The sequence below is a fragment of the Amphiprion ocellaris genome, chromosome 11 (genome assembly GCF_022539595.1).
Source record: "Amphiprion ocellaris isolate individual 3 ecotype Okinawa chromosome 11, ASM2253959v1, whole genome shotgun sequence".
NCBI lineage: Eukaryota > Metazoa > Chordata > Actinopteri > Pomacentridae > Amphiprion > Amphiprion ocellaris.
The window spans coordinates 34,110,175-34,123,345 of NC_072776.1; the positions used below are offsets into that span (position 1 = coordinate 34,110,175).

The 13,171-nt window shown below is 37.5% G+C and overlaps 1 long non-coding RNA gene across 1 annotated transcript; it reads left to right on the plus strand.

Annotated features, from left to right (window-relative positions):
• Nucleotides 1-6,742: 6,742 nt before the first annotated feature.
• LOC118471551 (uncharacterized) lies at nt 6,743-11,141 on the plus strand. The gene is made up of 2 exons (XR_004848882.2): nt 6,743-7,217; nt 9,250-11,141. It is a non-coding gene; the product is annotated as an uncharacterized LOC118471551 (long non-coding RNA).
• The last annotated feature ends 2,030 nt before the right edge of the window (nt 11,142-13,171 follow it).

A 13,171-nucleotide genomic window follows, 5' to 3' on the forward strand; every position in this document is an offset into this window, starting at 1 on the left:
CTGAACCCGATCCTTTGTTTACGTCCGCTGTCAGACAGGTTTCATAAAATTAGAGCGCAGTTTGTCAATCAATAATCAGCGATTGGATAAGACTAATCAGCTACAAAGATTAATATATTAAACAAAGATGTAGTATTATTGTAATCCCAGTTTATAACAAACACAGGAGCTGGTTGGAGGTCATTAACCGCATTAGTCTTTGTCATGGTGCCCAATGCTAGCTAAACTCCCACAATGCTCTCTGCTGGCCAACATGAACTGCCCATAATCTGAGTACTGCACTTCATTAAAACAAATCATCATTTTACAGACGTTTACTGCTATTTAAAAGAAAATTTATATTCATTAATACTTAAAAATGTCAGTGATAAAGTCATTTTGAAACTGTTTTATATAGGTTCTCCCTGTTCGTTACATTCCAGATAATATCTAGTAAAATCACAGAAAAAATATGAATGTACATGCCGACTGTTAAAACGGCCCTAAACTGTAAATGATGTTTTTATTCTAATTTGTTTTTTCACAAAGTGTGACTGTAAAAACAACATTATTTTTCTGTATTTAAATGAGCACAAAAAAGCTTGTGTATATAAAGAAATGAAAAATGTTATTTTTTTAACTGTTGTTTTACAGACTTACAGCAAAAATATTATTATTTTACTGACATTTGCAGCCATGTCCTGGTAAATTACCTCTTTGGTAGCATTATCTAGTAAAAGCACAGATTTTTTTTAAAATGAATTTACTTGCTGTTAAAAAAAACAAAACAAAAAAAAAACCAGACCAAACAGTAATGTAAATAATGTCTACATCAGAAATCTGCATTTTTTGTAAATACTTATTTGTATGTGACTGTAAAATTACACTATTGTACTGGATGTAAATCATGTAAAATTCTATTATTTTTTTTTTATTTATATGTATATGTATATATATATATATATATATATATATATATATATATATATATATATATATATATATATATATTTTTTTTTTTTTTTTTCCTACACAGATTCCAGTAGTCCACTGTTTCTAAAGTGTTTTTGGACACTCTTGCAACTAGATTTCATCTTTTGTTTTGAAAATTTATTAATTTTTAAATTATAGAGCAGTGCACATTTATAAAGTGTTTTCCGGACACTTATGCAACTAGATTTTTCTTTTATCTTTTGCTTTGAAACTTTTTTTGAAAAACATTTTTAATTTTTTTTTTCAATTATAGAGTAGTGCACATTTATGAAGTTTTTTCCAGACACTTGTGCAACTAGATTTTTTAAAATCTTTTTTAAAAACTTTTTTTGAACATTTTTAAATTTTTTTAAAATTATAGAATAGTGCACATTTATAAAGTGTTTTCCAAACACTTGTGCAACTACGTTTTTTACTTTATGTTTTTATTTTTTTTGTTTTATTTTTATTTATTTATTTATTTTGACAGTTTAGCTTTTGAACGCTAAAGTAGTCCACAGTTTTTTGGCAGCAGCTAAAGTTTTGGATCCTGTCTTTTTTTCCCAGTGAGGAGTGTGTCTGTACTTCCGGTGACTTTCCTCTGCTGTCTGATAATAAAAAAAGAGTCTGAGAGGCGAACAAAAGAGCGGACGGGGCGGAGTGCGCAGCTGCGAACACCGGAGCGCGAGGAAGGAGGTATCACATTACAACAACACGCTGCGGGCCCGCGCGCCTCCCTCCTCGGAGCATCGCGTGAGAGCAGCTCCGACTCCGCTGCTTGATTGTGATTAATGCGCGAGGCAACATCTCCCTGGCAGACCCGGGTCCAGATCCTTAAGGTGGTCCGAACCCCAGAGGACCAAAAAAACGCCACAACACCGACAATCTGGGCTGGAAACACACAGCAGCTGGTGGAGAAAACTAACCCGGTAGATTTACCCGCTCCGAGTTAACAAGAACCAGCTAAACCAGCGCCAACTAATGTCACCCAGCACGGTCCACCTTAATTATCAACATTTTCAACACGGTTTGATGGCTCGATTACGGGCTAGTCAATAAGGAAAGCACACTTTAGCTCAGTTTAACTTTTAGTACAACTCGTTAAGGTGGTTTAACTTAACGGCAGCTTAACTAGTTTTCGTCACTTTTGCAAATCTTAGTAGCCTAAAAGTTAGTCAGCTTCACCTTAAGGTTAGTTTAAAAGTCAAAGTCAGTTAGCTTCACCGTTAAAGTTAGTTTAAACTTCAAAGTTAGCCTAACGGTTGAAGTTAGCTTCAATGTTAAAGGTGAAGCGGACTTTAGCCAAATATTTCGACATAAAACTCCATTTTTAGCGGTTCAAACACTCGAGGACTGCCTTCGGAGCTACCCCGCTCGGCTCAACCCTCCCCTCGCCGTGTCTTACTGCTTCAAGACGGGCTTCTTCCTCTTCTTGTTCGCGTAAATCCCAGTGTTCCCCAACATGGTGCCGCTCGCTTTCAAAAAACAAACAAGAAAAACCGTCACACACTGCTGCTTAGGCTCCGTAACTTTCCTCCATCCATCCACACGGGCGCCCGGCGAGTCTTCGACGCGTTATAGTCCCAAAGTCATGTCAGGGGAAGCCGGGTCTGGGTCCTGCGGAGTCCGCACTGACAGCTCCTGTGGGCGGTCACCGCTGCTGACCCGCTCCGGTAAAGGGCGAAGATCGCGGTCCGCCGCCGGAGAGTTGAGTTGAGTTCGTCGGAGGGGGAAGGAGGTGGAAGTAAAGAAAAGTTTTGGCCCAGTTCTGAGTCGATGTCCAGCCCCCCTTTCTTTGGATAAACAACGCCGCCTTATGATTATTATTCAGTTTTCTTTTTTCTCTCTCACACGGGGCGTTTTCAGGAAATGTGTCTGAACAGTCTGCGTTTTTAAGGTGGACTGGACTCTTCTTCTTTTGTAACATCCACATAGGGATGGATTTTTTTTTCTGCGTTTATAAAATGTAGCAGGGCTGAGGTTTGTGCGCACAGCAGGAGCCCCTCCAGAAATGTTTCATAGACAAAAAACCAGAACTGAATGTCAAGAATCCTATCAGTCTGTTGTTGTAGCAGCATTCAAAACTTCTGCTGCAAAGTAAACATGAGAGTTAGGAAATCACACAGTACACTTAGTGTTACTCATTACCTCGTGTGCACAGACTTATACAGTTAGTGTTTTGGTTGAGGAGAGATGTGGAAAAAGTTCTCTCGCGGGCAAAACATCCACAGTTTATTTGTGATTCAGCGCTGAAAATTCTGTCCATGTGGGATAATTTATCAAACCACAGTCGTTTATGATACAGTTCAGGGTGTTTTCGTTGTTACTCGTCATTTCAGATTACTGTAAAAAGTCACCGCTGCAAGTCTTCTACTGTGAAGCCCCTCATAAAAATACTTGTATATGGCAGAAACATATTTTGTCTTCAGTAAACGGATGATATTTTTACAGTAACACCATGAAGATACACCAACTCTCCAAGAAACTCCATGAAAAGGTTGTTGAAAAACATCTGTCAGGGAGTGAAGTACAGTTTAAATCCAAGTCATAATGAATTTGAAGAAATATGACACACAGGTAAATATGTCGAAATCAAATCGCTGTGTGAAGCATGGTGGTGGAAGCATCATGATGTGAAGCATGGTGGTGGCAGCATCATGATGTGAAGCATGGTGGTGGCAGCATCATGATGTGAAGCATGGTGGTGGCAGCATCATGATGTGAAGCATGGTGGTGACTTTTTTTTACTTTAACACAACAAACACATAAATTTACACATATGTAAAAATAAATGATAATAAAGAAATGTTAAGTAAACTTTAAATAAAGATAACAGAACATCCTACTGTCCAACAACGTCAATCACCGTTTGCTGCCAGTTTAAAAAGACTAAACAATGGGGGGAAAAGGAGGAGCAGCAGCAAAAATAAAACCAGCAGGGATCCCAAAAAGCGCCAAGGTGCATCTGAGCTGAATGCATCTGCAGTAAAATGCTCAGAAAGACAAAATAAGTCTGCATTTTGATGGAAAAGTAGCGTATCTGAATGTAAAAAATACCTCCTAAATACATGAAGCAGTCCAGTATAAATTTACTTCACCTTGTTGTGATGGATATATGAGGATATCTACAGTCTTACTTTACTTTCCACACATTTAAGGTTTCAGTTGAAGGTATTTCTGGGCAGTTTTTTGGTTCCTCCAACACAGCTCAACTAAATAACGTCCCGATGACTCGGCGCTGATCAGATCTAGGAGCCGATGAGGGTTTTAGTAATCAGTGGAGGTGTTTGAGGCGTGAATGAGGCTGGTGTTGACAGAAGAAGAAGGGCAGCCTCTGGAAACTCTGGTGACATGTTGTTGATGTGGAGACTAAAGGCCGGGATCATGCTGATGGACTAGGAGGAACCGTGGAGCAGATGGTCATCAGTGGAACAGGTTCAGGGCTGGTTGACGTCCAGATGTCAGGATGTTTTTAATGTCCTTAATATCGTTAACGTCACCGACATTCTTCTTCTGCTGTTTAGTTCATCATGAATCTGCCTGAACCCTGGACGGTACGATGGGCAAAACCAAATAAATGTCAGCTTTTATTTTTAAATAAATGAAGTAACTGAGGAATGTTATTTCATCTGTAATTGAAGATACTGGAGGGAGGAAAAAAAATTAATTTGTTCTTGTTAAAAGAACCTCAAAACATAATCAAAAACATTCAATTTTTTAAAGGCTTAAAAAATGCAGTAATTTTGTTCTTGAAAAAAATGAAAAAATGAAAAAGACAATTTTTTGTTCTTCAAAAAAAACTGAAAAATCAAAAACAGTCCACTTTTAAGTGTGTAATTATGAGGCTTTTTTGCTTCTTTATAAAAAAACAAAAAAAAGCAAAAAAGCCTCACGATATCACATTTAAAAATTGACTAATTTTTTTCTCCTTAAAAGGCAGAAAAATCAGAAATGGTAATTTTTTTGTTCTTAAAAACCTGAGGAAAAAAATCAAAAACAGTCCATTTTTAGGTCTGATATGATGTGACTTTTTGGCTTTTTCAAAAAAAATCAAAAAGCAAGAACCCCTAGTAAAATCAAACTGAACAAATGGACAGATTTTGCTTTTAAAAAAACTGAAAAAAACGAAAATTTGGCTTTTTTTTTTAAAATGTGGCTTTTTTGCTTCTTTTCTTTTTAAAAAAAGCAAAAAAAATCCATGTGATATCAGACTTTTAAAGAAGTGGACTGCTTTTGTTTTTTTTCTTTTGTTTGCAATAATGCCAAGAGATAACAGATTTACAAAAATAACAAATTTTGTTCTTCTTAACAATACAGAAAAAACTATGAAAAGCATTTTCTAAGTCTGATTTCACACGGCTTTTTTTTTTTTTTTTAATTTAAACCAATAAACAAAATCACAAAAAATCAAAAAATTTTGCTTCTTAAAAGATCTTTTTTTTTTTTTTTCCCATTTCCCACTTGGGACAGACAATAGATCAATAAACAGATCAATAGATTGATTAATAGCCCTAAAAATGGCAACATAAAGATGTTTTTGTTTTGTTTTGATCTTTTCATGTCGACTTTTAGACAGAAGATTTTTGCAAATACTCAAACTGGAGCGTTCTTTTTGAATTTGTTTATTTTATTGGGAAGCAAACCATAGATAAATAAACAGACTTAGACTTAGACTTAGTTTTTGATTAAAAAATTTAAAAAACGTAAAAGAAATCTGACTTCTGGTCTCCAAATGAAAACAGGAGTTGCCAAATATGAACCAAGACCTTTTTTTTTTTTTTTTTTTTGACATCTAAAACAGTTTTTTTCCATTTTGGAGTTTGAAACAAAGAACAGAACTACAGTTTTTGTTTTGTTTTTCAATTACAGATTATCTGTGATGTGATTACATAAAAAGTAATTCCCACAACAAACTCTCTTCTATCTCCATGGTTCCCGTGGATTTATAGAATTTAAATCTGCAGCTATGTAACTGACGGTTCTTTGAGCTCAGAATCTGTTTGGCTGCTGTCTTTAAAACGTTGTGGAAGCAGCAGAATGTAACTGAGACTCTGAGCTGTGTTTGATCTGCGAGGCCTGAAGCTGAAGAGATGAAAACAGCAGAACTTCCATGTCAAAGCTTCATCCTCAGGCAGCTTTCAGTCACAGCCAGACTCAATCTGAAAAACACTTCAGGATAAAACCTTTTTGAAGAGCGTGGAAAGAAGTCTGATGGATGTTGGAGAACATTCTTTGGTCAGATGAGACCAAGATTCATTTGTTGGGCTCTGATTGAATCCAGCATGTTTGATACAAACCTGAGCTGGACCACAGTGAATGTATAATCCTGATAGTGAAGCATGGAGGGATTCTGTCTCTCTGTGAGGCAGTTTTGTGTCTCTTTGTGGTCATTTTGTGTCTCTTTGTAGTAATTTTGCATGTCTTTGTGGTAATTTTGTGTCTCTTTGTGGTTTCTTTGTGTTTCTCTGAGGTAATTTTGTGTCTTTGTGGTCATTTTGTGTCTCTTTGTGGTTTCTTTGTGTCTCTCTGAGGTAATTTTGTGTGTTTGTGGTCATTTTGTGTCTTTTTGTGGCCATTTTGTGTCTCTTTGTGGTCATTTTGCATCTCTTTGTAGTAATTTTGCATGTCTTTGTGGTCATCTTGTGTCTCTTTGTGGTTTCTTTGTGTCTCTCTGAGGTAATTTTGTGTCTCTTTGTGGTCATTTTGTGTCTCTCTGAGGTCATTTTGTGTCTCTTTGTTGTCGTTTTGTGCCTGTCCTGTTGTACACCACCACAGTGAATGTGTAGTCCTGACAGTGCAGCCCACAGGCAGGAATGTGACGTGAAAGCAGCAGAGTGTAACTGAGACTCTGAGCTTGTTGTGTTTTTGATCTGTATTTCCTGAGGGCGAAGAGTCTCCTCTGTGAGATGAAAACACGGCAGCACTTCCATGTCAAAGCCTCCTCCTGCTCCTCCTCCTGCTCCTCCTCCTGCTCCTCAGGCATTGTTCAGTCATGCAGCCAGACACTGAGTCTGCTCTGCTTCTCACACTGAAGGCTTCCTGCTCGTCCAGATCCCATCCTGAAAACAAGAGCTGCACGTCTGCATGGAGTTCCACCGTAAGTCTGTTAGCAGCAGGATCTTCCACGTGTCACGCCGGGAATGTGAACACGGCTGCTATGAGGAAGTGAACTGTACCTAGGATAAACACCGATGTTTACAGAGGAGCTCGGGGTGTGAATGGTCACCGTGGCAACCGTCTGCAACATGTCAGCGATGTGTGCCAAGGTGAGGCGATAAAAGAAAACAAAAAAAACAACAACTGTGCTAAATGTCAGAGACAGCTGCTAAACCGCTGCTCTGCTTCATTAACCCTCCTGTTGTCCTCATTTACCAAAAATGTTGTTTCCTGGTCGGAAAAAAATCCAAAAATTCAGGAAAAAAATTCTCCAAATCTCAGAAAATTTGCAAAACCTTCAGGAAGAAAATTCCAATAATTCCTTAAAAGTTTCAAAATGTTTTAAAAATGAATAAAATTCTTCCAAAAAAATCCTGAAGGTTTTGCAAATTTTCATAAATTTGGGGAATTCTTTTGCTGAATTTTGTCTGACAAGGAAACAACATTTTTTGGTGGAAAAGAAGAAATGTTAAAAAAAAAAAAAAGTTTCTTAAGAACATTCACAAAAAAAATATCAACCAAAATCCAGTGAATTTTGCTGGATTTTGGTTGAATTTTATGTGAATGTTCTTAAAGAAAATATTAGAAGTTTTACTGATATATATTTATCACTTTAGATATTTTTAGGAAGATTTTTACTCATTTTTAAAAAAATATTTACAAGAATTTTCTTGCCACATTTGGGAGATTTTTTAAAAATAAAACTTTTAAGGGAAACTTTTAAGGAATTATTGGAATTTTCTTCCTGAAGGTTTTGCAAATTTTCTGGAATTTTGAGAATTTTTGGGCTGAATTTTTGGATTTTTTTTCAAACAAAACAATATTTTTTGGTGCCGATAAATGAAGACAGCAGAAGGGTTAAAGAAACATTTTAACATTTCTTTTTCCCCCCAAAAAATGTTGAAAGATTTCATAAAAATGTTGAAAATGTGGACATCAGAAGTTTCACTGTGAAAATATATTTTTTCCCCCACATTTTCAAACTTAAAACGGATCAATTTAACCCACAGGACGACATGAGGGTTAAACACCTGCCCAGAAGTGGATTAATGGGTCGCATCGTGGCTAATTTTAATTCTAATTAAGCATCTGGGAGGTTTTCCTGTTTGCTCTCTGCAGCTGTGAGCAGCTCTTCACTTCCTCTGGGTGACAATAGTGTCCGTCAACGGCACCAATCAAGCAGATCTAGACGCTTACCGCCGGGTTTTGGCATCTTTCCAGAGTGAGCGTAGCATGAACGGAGGCCAAAAGGAAGAATAGCCTTGAAAAAACACAGCAGCAGCAATTAAAAAACATTACTGAAAAAACTGATGCAACGCTGGCTTAATATTTTCATGTTTGTATTGGCATTAAAGGGACAGCACTGGACTGGTTTAAATCCTACTTATCAGACAGGTTCCAGTTTGTGCATGTCAACAATGACTCTTCTGAGCATACTAGGGTTAATCATGGAGTTCCTCAGGGTTCTGTCTTAGGACCAATACTGTTCACATTATACATGCTTCCCTTAGGCAATATTATTAGGAAGCACTGTATTAATTTCCATTGTTATGCTGACGACCCTCAATTGTATTTATCTATGAAGCCAAATGAAACTAATCAGCTAGCTAGACTGCAAGATTGTCTTAAGGACATAAAGACCTGGATGACCTATAATTTCTTACTACTAAATTCAGACAAGACTGAAGTCATTGTATTTGGCCCCAAACATCTTAGAGAATTGCTTTCAAAGCATATAGTTACTCTGGATGGCATTACATTGGCCTCCAGTACTACTGTGAGGAACCTCGGTGTTATCTTTGACCAGGACATGTCCTTTAACTCGCACATAAAACAAATCTGTAGGACTTCCTTTTTCCACCTGAGAAATATTTTTAATATATATTTTTAACACTTTTTGACAGATCTTATAGTTAGGGCTGACTGGGGGACCCTGCCGGGGTGAGCTGGTGTTTTCATTTGCACAACTGACTTCCCCTCTTGACATCCCTTTAGTTTGCCCCTAGTTCTGCTGCTACAGGCCTAGGCTGCTGGGGAACCTCTCTGGATGCACTGAGCCCTTCTCTAACTACCTATGTATTTACTATATATACCATTATTGCATTACATTCACTCTGTTTCTTTCTGTGTCCTTTCTCCGAGTGTCCCTGATCCCAGAGCTGGATGCTTCAGATCTGTGGTTGTTCTCCCACCAACTGGCCTAATCTCCATCTGTGGGATGCTGCTGCTGCTGACCTTCCTCCAGCCCACTGCTTCCAGCTGCCCATTTCCACCAATCTACTCTGCATCACCCTCACTATACTTGATTTGCTCATCTACATGTTTTTGAATTTACCACCAGCTATATATGTAGTATATTTAATGCCAGACCCGTACACCATAGCAGTAAACTATAATCAGTTTCCATGTTAGTTGTACTTTGCATGTATCATCTGTCTTATCATGCATGTATTATACTGTGTGTTTTATGGTCCTTGTGTCCCCCCCCACCTCTCTACCTCTTCCTCGCTACCTCTACCCCTCTATCTCTACCTCTATCCCTCTATCTCTTCCCCTCTATCTCTACCTCTCTACCTCTTCTGTCCCTCTCAACCCGCCCGGCCAGCAGCAGATGGGTTCCCCCACATTAGAGCCGGGTTCTGCTCGAGGTTTTTTTCCCTGTTAAAAGGGTGTTTTCCTGCCACTGTTGCCTTTTGGCTTGCTCTGGGGTTCAGACATATGGGTTCTGTAAAGCGTCTCGAGACAATTTGACTGTAATTGGTGCTATATAAATAAAATTGAATTGAATGTTGTTTTTACAGGTCATGATTGGATAAATGGAAGTTGCTTTTTTCCAGCTGTAGAAAGATGTTTCTCCATGCTGGATGGATCTCCAACTACTAGAAGATGTTTCTCCATGCTGGATGGATCTCCAACTACTAGAAGATGTTTCTCCATGCTGGATGGATCTCCAACTACTAGAAGATGTTTCTCCATGCTGGATGGATCTCCAACTACTAGAAGATGTTTCTCCATGCTGGATGGATCTCCAACTACTAGAAGATGTTTCTCCATGCTGGATGGATCTCCAACTACTTCCTCCTCTGTTCACTGTTTCTGAGCCATGCTGCATTTATTGATTCATCCAGTAGCTTTGGTTTTAGTCAGTCTAAAATAGATATGATTTGAAACCTGTCCAAAGTGACATAAAATTACCAAAATTGACCCAAGAATTGTCCAAAATGACTCGAAACATGTTTAAAAATTATCAAAACTAGATTAAATATGACAATGAGTCATTTATTATTTTTATAGTCCAGTTTACTGTTTTTTAACCCACTATTAGTGAGATTATCCAAAACAACATGAAACCTTCCAGAATTACTTTAAATAAGTTCAGAATGACTGAAGATTTGTTCTAAAGATAATTTGAGTTTTTTTAGTGTTTTGAGTTTCTCCTGACCTGAACCACCAAAGTGAATGCATAGTCCTGGCAATGAAGCACGACTTCTGTGTCTCTTTGTGGTCATGTTGTGTCTCTTTGTGGTCAGTTTGTGTCTCTTTGTGGTCATGTTGTGCCTTTGTGGACGTTTTGTGTGTCTTTGTGGTCGTTTTGTGTCTCTTTGAGGTCATTTTGTGTCTCTTTGAGGTCGTTTTGTGTCTATTTGTGGTCATGTTGTGTCTATTTGTGGTCATGTTGTGTCTCTTTGTGGTCAGTTTGTGTCTCTTTGTGGTCATGTTGTGCCTTTGTGGACGTTTTGTGTGTCTTTGTGGTCGTTTTGTGTCTCTTTGAGGTCATTTTCTGTCTCTGTGGTCGTTTTGTGTCTCTTTGAGGTTGTTTTGTGTCTCTTTGTGATCGTTTTGTGTCTCTTTGTGGTCGTTTTGTGTCTCTTTGAGGTTGTTTTGTGTCTATTTGTGGTCATTTTGTGTCTATTTGTTGTCATTTTGTGTCTCTTTGGGGTCATGTTGTATCTCTGAAGTTTATTTTTGACAGTTTTCTTAATAAAACTGAGCTACGTAGATGATGCATTCAAGGACCATCGGAAAGTTGCAAATGTGACTATTTTTCTATGTTTTTTTTTTGTAGTTTCTGCTACTGATAAATGGTACTTCTGGAGATTTTTTTAAAAGAAAGCATGCAGAGAATTTAGTATTTAGGATCATCAGCTGTGGAGTCCCTTTAGTTAAAAGACAAACCTGAGGCTGAGTTCATGGCTAATAAGAGCCACAGAGTGGAAGCTGCAGTGTTTGGTGTCTGGTGCATCTGTTCCCATGGCTTTACTCTGCAGTTTATATGCCCCGGTGCATTCCTCAGTGCTCGGCCATCAACGCCAGGCTCCACGTCTTTATGTCACACTAAATTTAGAGCGCCGTTTTATTCGGCCTGCAGCGGTTTTCATTTACCTCCTTGGCTTTTATTGTCCTCCGCCCACGACTTCACTTTACTTTATGGCTCTGATTCCAGCGCTTGATTGGAGCTGAATTAACCCTCCTGCTGTCCTCATTTATAGCACCAAAAATATTGTTCCTTTGTCTTTTTCCACCAAAAAATGTTGAAAATGTGGACATCAGAAGTTTCACTGTGAAAATATTTTTTTCCACATTTTCAAATTTTAAAACGGGTCAATTTTGAGCCGCAGTATGACATGAGGGTTACGTAATTCTGGGCACATTTTAAGCAATTTTAGCATTTTTAAATAAATTGGACAATTTTTAAATCTTTGGACAAATTTGAAGTCATTTTGGGCATTTTCGAGTAATTTTGGACAAATTGTGAGTAATTTTGAGCATTTTGAGTAGCTTTGTACAACTTTTAAATCATTTTAGACAGATTTTAAGTATTTCTGGGCATTTTTGAATAATTTTTGACCATTTTACAAGTCAATTTGGACACTTTTTAAGAAATTTTTGCATTTTTGAGTAATTTTGGACAAATTTTAAAAATCATTTTAGACTCATTTTAAGTCATTTTGGGCATTTTTGAGTAATTTTGTCAATTTTTAAAATCTTTTTGGACAAATTTTTTTTGAACAATTTTTGAAAAATCAGTTTGGACAAACTTTAAATACTTTGGGGCATTTTTGAGTAATTTTGGACAAATTTTGTGTAATTTTGAGCATTTTTCAGTAATTTTCGACCGTTTTAAAAATCATTTTGGAAAAATATGAAGTAATTTTGGGCATGTCTGAGTATTTTTAAATCATTTTAGACTAATTTTAAGTCATTTTATGAGTGTTTTGGTGTGAAACTGCTCCTCTCTGCATCGTCTGTCAGATTTTCCGCATATCCACTCCTTTTCTAAGCTGATTTGAAGCAGAGCTGCTGGTCTGTGGCCGTCTAGAGTGAAGGACAGGAGGCCGGTTTTTATCTCAGCTCCATTAAACCGACTGCAGCTCGTTTAAAGCTGGTTTGTTTCTGTGCGGTCGGATGCTGATCTGACCATCCAGGTATGGAGGCAGAGACCACAGCAGTGGAGGAAACTGGGATGGAACCAGTGGGAGCCTTTAATGGAGGAACATCCAGGAGCTGGTGGTGGTTAGAAGAGGTTTAATAAACTCAGTTCACCTGGAGGGACGACGATTAACCTTTAAAACGTCACAGCAGGACCTCAGTTACTCCCTCAATCTGAACAGTCATGGAAAATGAGTCATTTGTTTAATTGAAACTGTGAAAATACGTGATTCAGTTTGAGCAGCGTTAATTAGCTGTGAATTTGTAAGAAGCTTTGGACCACCGCATGTCTAATGTAACCCTCATGTCATACTGCAGGTCAAAACTGACCCGTTTTAAAGTTTGAAAATGTGGGAAAAATATATATTTTCACAGTGAAACTTCTGATGTCCACATTTTCAACATTTTTGGGAAAACGTTGAACATTTTTTGGTGGAAAAAAAGAAATGTTAAAAATGTTTCTTAAGAACATTCACATAAAAATCCACCAAAATCCAGTGAATTTCGCTGGATTTTGGTTGATTTTTATGTGAATGTTCTTAAAGAAAATATTAGAAGTGTTACTGATATATATGGAATCACTTTAGATATTTTTAGGATTTTTGGGGAAGATTTTTACCCATTTTTTGAAAAT